We start from the raw sequence: 12,259 nt of genomic DNA on the forward strand, positions 1-12,259 counted from the left end.
AATCATCATCAAGATTATTCCAACACATCATTCAGATATAATCATCTACTTTTATCGTTATAAACATAGATTATAATATGTCGTCAATTTTGGTATCAAAGCTAAGTATCGTTCTTACGAATAACTGTTCATCATGCATCATCATAAATATTATTATAAATATTTATCGTTATGAGTTATCATCATAAATTCAATATTAAAAACAATTATTACTATCTACCTACAATTTAAACATATTTCGTCAAAAAGTTTTTATAATAATTATTACTATGTACCTACAATTTAGAAACATGTTTCGTAAAAAAGTTTTTAATTCTCCGTATGAAAACTTTGGCATCACAACCACTATTATAAATATCATAAATAACAAACCCCGTCATCTTATTAAAACTTTGAAAGAAAAGCTAAATCGTCATTTTGTTTTTAAAGGTTTTAATCATGAGTTTTTTAAGTCTAAATATTAATAAACAAGAATTAAATTTTTTTTCATAAAACACTGAAACAATCTAAAAAATTTCTTTTAAATTTAAAAATAGATTCTAACATATCAATAATTAATTGTATATCTAATATTGAAGCAATACATATAATAAATAATAATATAAACTAGGTGAGTGACCCCGAGTTGCGGGGCCAGATGTGAGATTTTTTTTTCGGTCTATTCTCTGTAAATATTCTTTCATGAACTATTTGTTTATACTTTGAACACTGTCGTGGGACAGTTAGGTGTAGCTGTGCTGAGAGTCTGTCAACCTACCAACTATTTTTTATGTGAAATCTGTCTGTGTAATAGTAGCCTAAATGATAAATAAGTATGTTTTCATGTGCCAACCCGTTGCATTTCCTCAAAAAAAAAATATGCACATAAAATTATATATAATAAATAGGTTTAAAAAAACCATTTTCGTGGATTAATATGGTAAAGTTTTTTATTGAATTAAAGAAGATTACAAAACACAAATAGTCATTATTTACATCTTCAAAATCCTCATGTAAAAGAATACAACCATATAAACTATTTAAAAACATACAAACTTACCGATGTCAAACACATTGATACAAAGCCAAAACCCAAAACCCGGTGAAGCTTCAGGAATTTCGGAACGATGATTTTGAAGACGTGAACACCGTCAACAGCGTGAGGTTTGAGCAAATCATTGATTATCAGTTTGATTTCCACTTCCTGCAAAATACAGATGATGTTAGTAGTAGTTGTCTCACTTAAAGTCGAACATAATGTAGAAAATACACTCTATTTTGGCTTTGGATTTTTCCTATTAACTTACGTTTTTTATGATATTTGTTTCTTCCTTTTTTGTCAAAAGTTTTATTTTTAACCTAAATTATAAAGCCCCTTTATCTTCTTCCATCTATTTCTTTGGTGGAGGTTTATAGTGGATTAAAAAAATGCCACCTTAAATTCTTCCAACTCTTGCAAGCTATTAAAGGCCTTTAGGATCTCTTCTTTCATACACTTCAAGAGGCACGTTCATGAACACATGCATATGTATATATCAATAAATTTAGCTTCTTTTTATATAAAAACGGACTTATTATATATAAAACACAGAAAAAAAAAAAGAATTGACTCTAAAAAATTTGCATCTGTCAACATTGCACGACATGCATCACGATCCTTTCTGTAAGGATCTATCGGATTGGCTATACAAATTAATTGAACATCTGCAAATACCTTTGCCGATTCACCTAAAGTATGATTATAAATCAACAACTTTAATAAAGAACTGTTACCCAAATCTTTTTGTATGAAACTAATAGTTTATTCGAGTTTAAGATTACTAAATACATATCAACATGACAAACGTTTTCCGTTCTATCTTCGGGTGAGAATCCAAGGTTTTTATTCAATCCATGTCTAACATTATCACCATGAAGAAAATAGGAAAGTTTTTCACCAGGAGTGTAGTTCTCTGTTTAATGAGCATGCTGATGGGTTTGGAGCAAAACATCATTCCTATGGTGTACATGCAAACCCTAATAGCTTTTGGATCTAGTTTGTCTAATGAACATGCAATTGAATATCCAAAGCTATAAACCCTAGATCTAGCATACAATCTCAAATCCTCCTTGTAATGGCTTTAGAAAGCTTAGAGTCACAAATGTCACTCCTCTAATGTCTCACAAACACCAACATCAAGAGGATGAAGAATGATAAGAGAGGAGGCACCCAAAAACGTGTAGAAACCCTAAGGAAACTCTTCACCACGTTTTTGGTGCTCTAGGGGTGCTTAAATAGTGAGGCTATTAGGGTTATCTAACAAGGAAACCCTAATATGATTGCTTAGGCCCTAAGCAACCCATGGACTCCCTCCTTAGAGGCCTTGGACGATATCTAATGGGTTTCCCCATTAGAATTCGTCCACTCCATCCTCTATGGAGTCCATTAGCTCAATATTCTGTTGGATTAATGTCTAAGTCCATAACTATAATTGGTAAGACTTGACTCGACCCGGCATGGTCCATTTGGGTTGCATACCATCATGCACTTGGATAGACTATAATGAGAGAAATAAGACACTTATGGTTATTAATATATTATAAGTTCTAGTATATTAATAATAAGAATAATAAGATTATTTAATTAGTATTGATCAAGAATTAATCTAGGATTAATTAAGTGATCAAAAGAAGACTAATTAAATATATGGGTTGATTGTGTAAATCATCCATACTTGTATAGTGGGTTAATGCTCCATGGATAATCAAGTTGGGCTAAAACCCATAGGATGGTCCATGGATGCTCCATGGTGTATTTGTACCCATGGATCATGGAAATGAAAGGCCATGTCAATTAGGGTTTACATGGTGTAACCCTAACTATATAAGCATCTTATTCTTGACCAAAATCGGCCACTAGTGTGTAAAGTGGAAGGGCTAGCCGATTTCATGAGTTGTAGAATTCTCTCAAGTCATTCCAAGTGTTTTGATGATTGTGATTCCATTTGAGGTGTCACACTTGGGGCACTAGGCACTCAAGCTTCATGAAGACTTTCTACACCAAAGAGGTATGTATTCTATCTTGTTATAGTTATTGTTTTGTATGCTAGATTAGGATAATACCTTGGATGTTCATATTTGCATGTATAATAGTGAAAACATAGATCCAAGGTATTTAGGGTTGCATGTACACTTAGGAGTGTTAGAATGCTCAAAAACCCAACAGTGGTATCAGAGCCTAGGCTTGTTTTCTTGTTATACTTGCAAAAGAAGCTGGAAAATCGAGTTTTGATGCTGTCTGCCCAGCAGACTCGCCGAGTCCATGAATGGACTCGCCGAGTTGGTTCGTGCACTCGACGAGTTAGAGCCCCAGACAGCATATTTTCGAGTTTTTTGGCTAGAAATGGACTAGGAACATTACCCTAAGTTGTTTTTTAACTTATAAACTTGCTTTTGATGTGGTAATGTTCATGCTAATCCATTTTCAAAGATAATTGTCAATAGATTCATGTTTTGTATTAGTTTAAGGTTTAGACTAATTACATGAAAAAGTTTGATTTGAATTATCTTGTTCTTATGAGTTGCTTAGATTAATAGAAAAGTTAATTGAAATAGTTGTTTTCAATCCATTTTAATCTAAGAGTTGAGTATAAAATGTGTTTGTGTAACTTCTCCTCAAGTTACATGAAGAGTCACAATAAAGACTCATAAAATTCATAAGAGTTGGCAATGGTTACAAAATGAAGAGTCTTGTGTCATTGAATAATTTTTATGACTCCATAACTTGTCCTCAAGTTATGGAAGTTCAAGAGTCACTTCATTAAAAGAAAAATATGTAACCATAATTAAATCCATAAGTTATAAAATAAAGAAAAAGTTAGTTCTTTTATTAGTTTAAAGTCTTCCATAACTTGTCCTCAAGTTATGGAACTTGAAGAGTTTTTGGATTAAAACTACTTTAAACACATAAGTTATGGAATTAATTAGTTTTGAATAGTTTCAAAACTTGCCCTCAAGTTTTGGAATTTGAAAAGTTTTCACTTATGAATACTTTAATTCCAAGTTAGCCCTTAGAATTTTAAAAGTTAAAATTCAACCCTTATACTTTATAATATTATAAGTTAATAATATATATATGTATAAGAGTAAAGTCAGTCTTACCGCTAGTACGCCTCATTCACGAAGCCGGTCTATAAGGTGGGTATAAGGTTGTTGCCTATAAAATGGCAACTTAATGGGTGTCCACTCTCACCCACCGCTTGCTTGACTGGTGGAGGGTCGTTAGCCGAACGGGTTTGACAGGACTAGAATTCTTCTTTCATTAAAAGTATTAATGATAATACTAAGTAACTAAACTCTTAATAATACCCAATCTTAGTTACTTAGGAAAATGTGAATAAGGTGCTAATCCATGAAATTACACTTTACACTTTGTCTAAGTCGTTAGTGGAGCGTGTGTGGTTAACCGGCACATCGATTGAGGGGTAATTTATTAAGGGTACCAAGTGATTTGCATGGTTACTTCACACCTTGTTTTGTGATCCTCGGCATCCCAGTCACAAAACCTGAAGGGCACACTCGAGATTGAAACATGCCATTGAACAGTTCAATGAATCTCAAAGATCTAGGAGTTTCAAAACCAATTAAAACCTAATAATACATTTCGTTTATCTTGGTGGAAATTGGTGAATCGTCATTCACCTACCTTCAAATATTTTATAACTTGGATTACGGCATACCTCTTCTAAGTTATAAAATAGTTTGTTGGGTCCTAGCCTTAATATTTCATATTGGGTGTCATATTAAGGACTTAAGATCAACTATCTTGAATATCTCCCAAAAGATGTCTGGTTTAGACATTTATGATCTTCCCAAATCTCTTGAAACAAGCTTTCCTAAATGAAGATGATGTCCCTTGGAAATCATACTTCTTTCACCTCCTTCAATTATTCTCCCTAACCCACAAGTTCAAGGTCACTCAAGTCCTATTGGCAAGGCAAGGTCTAGGTGTGATCACATCTTGGAGATGTAGTCACATATTGACAAACCGGGAGAGTTGGGTGTCAAAGTCTTGAGAAAGTTGGTGGTTCAATCACTTTCTAAGTCACATAGTGAGTTCTTTTGGAACACCTATGAAACAGACTATGACAAGACCCTTAATGATCTTATCTATTTGCTAAGATCAACTTCCTAAAACTTTATGTACATTGACAATGATGACATTGGATATCTAGTAAAGCTCTCTCTTCCCAGTGGAAAGGGATCGGCCATAGTCAACTCGGTTGACCAAATGGTAAAGAGAAAAGATAAGTCTGTGATAGTCCCGTGTACCATTATCAAAGGGTCCATATGTTTATATTGCCAAAGGAAGGGGCATTGATTGCGAAGCTGCCAAAATTTACCTAAGGATGTTAAAGTCAATAAGTCTGACTCTACTTCAGGTAAAATCCAATATCTAACTCTGTTAAGTTTCTATTCTGAGATTCCTGATACATGATGTGACTAGGTCACATGGTGATGTTTAAGAATCAAAGAAAAGTGAAGAAACTTAAAGAAAGAATATGCTGAATCTGATCGCATAGATGAATTTCTATCGCATAGTTTGAAAAATCGGATTCTTGAGCTACTTCTTAGGAGTTATGATATATTGCTTAGGAATAGATAACAACAAGTTTTCATGTGCTTATGGATTGTAAGGATAAGTTTTTTCCGCAAAGTTTTAAAATAAAAGGAAAATTTTTGATTTTATTTATTTTAAAATATCCTTACAATGGCATTTGAGGAAAAAAAAATTGTTGCTTATGTGATTCCATTAACAGCAAGAGTGGAAATATGAAATTGATTCTTCCATTTGTGGTAATGTCTAAATTTACCAAATAAGGAAAGATTCTCATCAACCCAAGTTTCAATTGGACCGAAACTTGGAATCGTGCAAGTTATATAGCATGATGAATGAGAACTTTCAAGTTTTGGAAAAATTAAGACTAATTACTCGTTCACATGGATGTGTGAGTCAAGTAAAGGACTAAGGGATCGAGTACACATTCTTGTGCACTGATTAAGTCCACCACAAAAGTTTGATAAGACTATTCGTCATAGTTTACTAAAGCTCAGTAAATATGATTATACTTACAAGCTTAAGTGTAACTCTGAGACATTGGAAAAGGTTCCAATGTAAGGCAGAGCGAATAAGAAGAATCAAATTAGGCAGAAGGATAAAAGTTTCTCAAATCTGAAAAGATGGGAGAGTACTTTAGTATCAGTTTTGTGATCATCTTAATGATTAAGAAACCATATCAAAATTATTTCTCAAAGGAAGTCTTAGTGCATTCTTATGACTAAGAAGAGGGATCTTGAATTGTTGAAATGGTTAATCAAGAAGATGAGTCATACTTCGTTCCAATACAAGTCTTAGAGTCATACTCCAAGATTGTAACTTGAGTGACATGTCTCAAAAGAATGTTAAAACACTTGTCAAATGTAAGAGTAAAAGTTTTCTACTCTTGTGCATTTGAAATTGGTAAGTTGTGATGTTTTGGATAAAACAAAGACCAACTTAGGCCAATTGTGTGAAGTGTTTGTCTTGATTAGAATTTATACTATCTCTTGGATATGTGACAAGGGAGTCTTATAGATCAAGAGGAAAGTGGGAGTCTTAAAGGTCTTGAAAGTCTCAAGAACTAATCAAGAACAAAACCTGAAGGTCTTCACTAGCACACGACTTGAGGTTTATAACCTATCGTGTTGACATATTCTGTGCCCATTCCAGTAAAGTTGGCTTTGCATATGAGTTCTTAGAGTTCTCAATTTGTTGCACGACAACTTGGAAGCAATGGTAGGCCCTTGAGCTGCCAGGTGGCAAGAAAGTAAGATTGAGTTCAGTCCATATGAGTTTGGATTTGTCATTATCCTTGTCTTGTGACTATGATTTTGACAATTCACATGGATAAGAACACATACACCATTAAATCTAAGTGTCATAAGGTTTCTCTCCGATTCCTGAAAATGATGGTGAGGAAACACTTTCACTAAGTAGATTTTATCTAGATAGCAATTGTGATATTTGCATTCTCAAAGTCGTTAGTGGAGCGCGTGTGGTTAACCGGCACACTAATATGGACTTGTGAGAAGTGGCAAAAAAAGGTCTAACCATTATGATTACGGCATACCTCTTCATAACTGTTTAGACACACAAGTGTGCTATCTAAGGGAAGGTGTATGATTTTTGATAAAGTTTTATCAAAACAATCTAGTATCAGAAATCTGAACTTTGGTAAGAAAGTCAATGACGTATTGATTTCTAGAAGTCCAGCTGATTTCTGGGTACATGTCAAAGCTAGTGGGAGCATAAGTGTTATGCTAATAATCATCATGTTAGTGGGAGCATGATCATTATGATAAGTATTGCAAGTTAGCAATGTTAATTATAGAAAACAAAAAAGTTTCAATTCGTGAGGTTGCAGGGGTTGGAAAAGTTGTTTTGCTATAATTAAGGAAGAGGAAATTATACTTCATCTCAAATCTATAAGCTTAGATCGTGAGGTTTTAATCATTTAGTCAAGGATATATATGAATTTCATGTTGGAATGGCTCAACATAAGGAAATTCTGTATATGGGTCCATTATTTGCGTTCTTAAATTCGATTATGATTACGGCATCCCTCTTCATAATCTGAATTATGAGAACTTGGCAAATTGAAATGGAAATATTATAGCAAAAGATTGGATTAGTCTTTATGTGAGACATCATGATTCGTGTCCCGTATGCTTCGGATATAGGATCGATTACATGTGCTATATTCATCCGTTCTAAAATTTTCCAAATGCCTGGGGCATTAAGAAGGGAAAAGGTTTAGAACTGGATATGACTAAAAGGATTAAACAATTGTCGGGGACAATCTAAGGTTTACCAAAGATTGGTTGCTCAAGGACAGTTGGAAGTATAGTGATAATTCTGGAAGGACCATATTGACATAATCTGTAAGGAGGCAACTCTTGTTCAGAAGTGATAAGTCAGAATGGAATCTGGAAATGTTTCAAAGTTAAGATTTTTCAATCTGTGTAAGATTAAGGAAACTTAATGCAAGAAGGATGTTTCCAAGGAGTTGATCTCTTTTGGAATACTCTGTAATGGTTGTTGTCAAGTCTTTATGACTTTGTACATAATCATTACAAGAGGATCAATGCATATAAGTTTAGAATCTAACAGATTTCAGTAAATGGCATGAATTTGGAATTCTTGCATTTGCAGTAAGGATTTGGAGTGTGAAAAGAGAATCATTGAAGTAATGTTCAATTGATCTAGTTCACAAAAGTAAAGAGCATAGACAAACATAGTATGCATACTTGGTGTATGGCATGACTAGTGTTTAGAAAACATAGTGTACATGCTTGGAGCATGGGACAACTATTGTTTTAAATTCAAGAATAAAGTTGATAGCTGAAACAGTATACAATGAATAATGTGTAATCATATGGTGATAAATAAAAGGTGTTTTATTTATATTCATAAGTTCTGAGACCATATTGGATTCGATTATTATTGTGTTTCATTTTGCATGTTTTGACTTCCCGAATAAACTGGGTTATTCTTCTGGAATGACTAAGTTATTCAAACCATCCACAGTCGGTCATATGTTGGAAGTAGATATGAATTAAGACTGTCATGGGTTGGCTTGTAGAGGTCTAAGGTGTTGGACAAGGCTACAACAATCATGAGTGCTCATAAGTTCTGAGTATTGGATTCAACCCGCGCTCATTGGAATCACTTCATGGATTTTATCACGAGTGATCATGAGACGATAATATCTTATATTCTTCAAACCTAGAGATATGAGTTGTTACTATGAGTTGATAGTACATTGATTGCACGAAACCGCATTTGGTAACTTTGTGCTATAAAACGTGCCTTTGTGTATGATTCAACAAGTAGTAGAACAAGCCATATGAGTCGAAGTTTATCCATTCCTTTTACCTTCGGGATAAAAGCGATATCTGTGGGCCCCTCGATGATTTGATGATGACAAATGGAAGTGCTCGGCCGGGCCAGGACTGATTTGATTTGTTCAATTAGTCAGTCGTCATAAATCGAAAATCGGGAAACAACAAATGGACAGAGAGAATGATTATAATCCATGTCTCAGTCCATATGATATCTAGAATGGAGGAATATATGATCCCTTATCTAATGGACAAGTCATTGACAAAGGTCAGAGTTCATCTACAAGGTCAGAGTTCGACAGAAGCTTTTGAGAGCTACGATTGCCAGTTGGTTCCTGAAGTCATACGCAATAATAGTTTTAGACTTATCCAAGTGGGAGACTGTTGGATTAATGTCTAAGTCTATAACTATAATTGGTAAGACTTGACCCGACCCGGCATGGTCCATTTGGGTTGCATACCATCATGCACTTGGATAGACTATAATGAGAGAAATAAGACACTTATGGTTATTAATATATTATAAGTTCTAGTATATTAATAATAAGAATAATAAGATTATTTAATTAGTATTGATCAAGAATTAATCTAGGATTAATTAAGTGATCAAAAGAAGACTAATTAAATATATAGGTTGATTGTGTAAATCATCCATACTTGTATAGTGGGCTAATGCTCCATGGATAATCAAGTTGGGCTAAAACCCATAGGATGGTCCATGGATGCTACATGGTGTATTTGTACCCATGGATCATGGAAATGAAAGGCCATGTCAATTAGGGTTTACATGGTGTAACCCTAACTATATAAGCATCTTATTCTTGACCAAAATCGGCCACTAGTATGTAAAGTGGAAGGGCTAGCCGATTTCATGAGTTGTAGAATTCTCTCAAGTCATTCCAAGTGTTTTGATGATTGTGATTCCATTTGAGGTGTCACACTTGGGGCACTAGGCACTCAAGCTTCATGAAGACTTTCTACACCAAAAAGGTATGTATTCTATCTTGCTATAGTTATTGTTTTGTATGCTAGATTAGGATAATACCTTGGATGTTCATATTTGCATGTATAATAGTGAAAACATAGATCCAAGGTATTTAGGGTTGCATGTACACTTAGGAGTGTTAGAATGCTCAAAAACCCAACATATTCAACTATCACACAATTGACAATTCTAGTCCCCTTTATTTAATTAATCTCTTTTAGCTACAAAATTAATTCTTATTAATTATTGACTAATATTAATTAAACAACATGATTTCTCCTTTAGTATATTATTCTAATAATATATTAATAAATCATAATTAATCCTCTCTCTCCATAATTCATCCTATCAAGTTGCTTTGGTGAAGGCAACCCAAAAGGACCATGCACCATCGGGTCAAGTACATACCAAAATATAGTTATGGACTTAGACACTAATCCAACACATGCAAGTGTACTTTTACCTACAAAAAATTGAAAAAAAATGATGAAAATGTGAATAAATGGAATATAAAACTTGGATGTTTGGAGTTTGAACACAAACCATAGCCACTGAGACATGTGATCCATACAACACATCCTTGGTGGTTAATTAGATTTTGTCTTTTAGTTTTACCAATTGTGCTTTCATGGAAAAAAGTATTTGTTGGATTTCCCATGATAGACATCATAGATCCTAAATTGAAGAAAACCTTTTAAAATTTACTATGTTTTATTGATTTAAAACCAAGAGATTAAGAAGTATAGGTTAAAGTAAGTGCTATATAAATTGTACAAACAGATATGGAACTTGTGTCAGAGCATCAGAAAAAAGGATCGGTAAGATTCACACCTAAAGTTATTCAAGTTGATGCAAGCACGGTGAACCTTACATCTTCTTCTCGCTTTTCTCTGTTATATCATTCAACACAAATGCAACAGATAAATTCAAATTCTTGTACATAACTGTGAGAGGTTAAAAAGAACCTTAAAATTAAAGAGTTAAAAAGAGTCACTAGGGTGTTATCAAGGCATGTACAAAGTTTCTGCATACAAACAAAGACTCCTGTCGAAATCATGTTCTTTGAAAAAGATTGTTTTTGTGGGGTATTTCATCGATCACCTTGCGTGCATCATTTCAACGGAAAATACTATCACACTAAAGGTGTATAAGTTGAGATAGGACGTAGAAGTTTCATATTCTCTACAATTTAAGAGAGTAGAGACCATACCGGCATAGATTGAGTCACCAGTCTTACCAGAAAGATGAGGATATTCTAAACACAGGTTGGTTATAACCTCAAGCTAGCACCACCAACAATCGCAAAGTTTTCTCGACTAATAACACCTTTTCATCTGGAATCAGAAAATCAATTATTTTAAGTTGCAGTAGTAATTTTGGTGGGGAATAAAGTATTAGGGCTTACGATGTTGGAGCCAACTGCAGTTTCAGAGAACGAAATATCAATCGGTGCGGAGGTCACGTGGCTGACGAAAAATATAGCGGTGTTCTGGAAAGTGAGGTCGACGGTGGTGTTTTTTGACCACTTTACGCGTACCATAATCGACGTCGTACCATAATCTTATGGCTTTGTTGAAACCCATTGGAGTTACAGCATCATAGGAGGATATACAACCATAATCGACGACGAGGGGGCAGGCGCCAACTCATTTTACTCCCAGTCGATTGAACACAACCCACACAGACATTAGGTGAGCATTGTCTTCTTCAATCGGTGGCGGCAACGCCGATGAGGCTTTCTAGCGAGGTCAAAGGTTTCGGCGACCGGTCTTGGAACAATCGATTCCGATTAACACAAATGTTGTTTTCAAAACAACAATCCACATCTAAGAATTGGTGGAAAGGCGATGAGTGAAAAAATGAGACTGGTACATATCTGCATAAAATGCGAAATCAAGGATTAATCTTTGGAAGCCGGCGAAGAGTTTACAAATATCTTTGAGTTCACCGACCTGGTAATTCTAGAAAAGAAAAAGAAGAAGCCGGTGAGAGATAGATGAATCAGAGCCGTTGAGAAGCGATAGAGGTCTTATGAAAAGGTTGTAGAAGCATCTGGGTCAGCGATTGAATATGATTGGAGAAGAAGGGCGATGAAAGCATCGAAATAAAGGATAGATGTTGGAGGGTCAAACTAACCGGGAGGGTCAGGTTACACCAATCCAACTGTGATTGGCTACGAAAAAGCACACCAATCCAACCGCCATTGGCTACAATGACGGTGGAGAAAAGAAAATGCGAACATGACTTAACAGTATAAACAAAAGGACCATTTCTGCCAAATTAATCATCAACTTCACTTTCGATACCTGCGCAAATTAGCATGAGGACACTATTCCTAAGAAGTGTCCAAGTTTAATATATATATATATATATATA

At 34.5% G+C, this 12,259-nt stretch overlaps 1 pseudogene; it reads right to left on the bottom strand.

The window, feature by feature from the left end:
• Positions 1-1,149: 1,149 nt before the first annotated feature.
• On the bottom strand, positions 1,150-11,004 carry LOC145069026 (adenylyl-sulfate kinase 3-like; annotated as a pseudogene).
• Positions 11,005-12,259: the final 1,255 nt, after the last annotated feature.

Source organism: Lactuca serriola, chromosome 8 (assembly GCF_051521515.1).
Source record: "Lactuca serriola cultivar US96UC23 chromosome 8, Lser_US96UC23_V15, whole genome shotgun sequence".
In the NCBI taxonomy this organism is placed as follows: domain Eukaryota; kingdom Viridiplantae; phylum Streptophyta; class Magnoliopsida; order Asterales; family Asteraceae; genus Lactuca; species Lactuca serriola.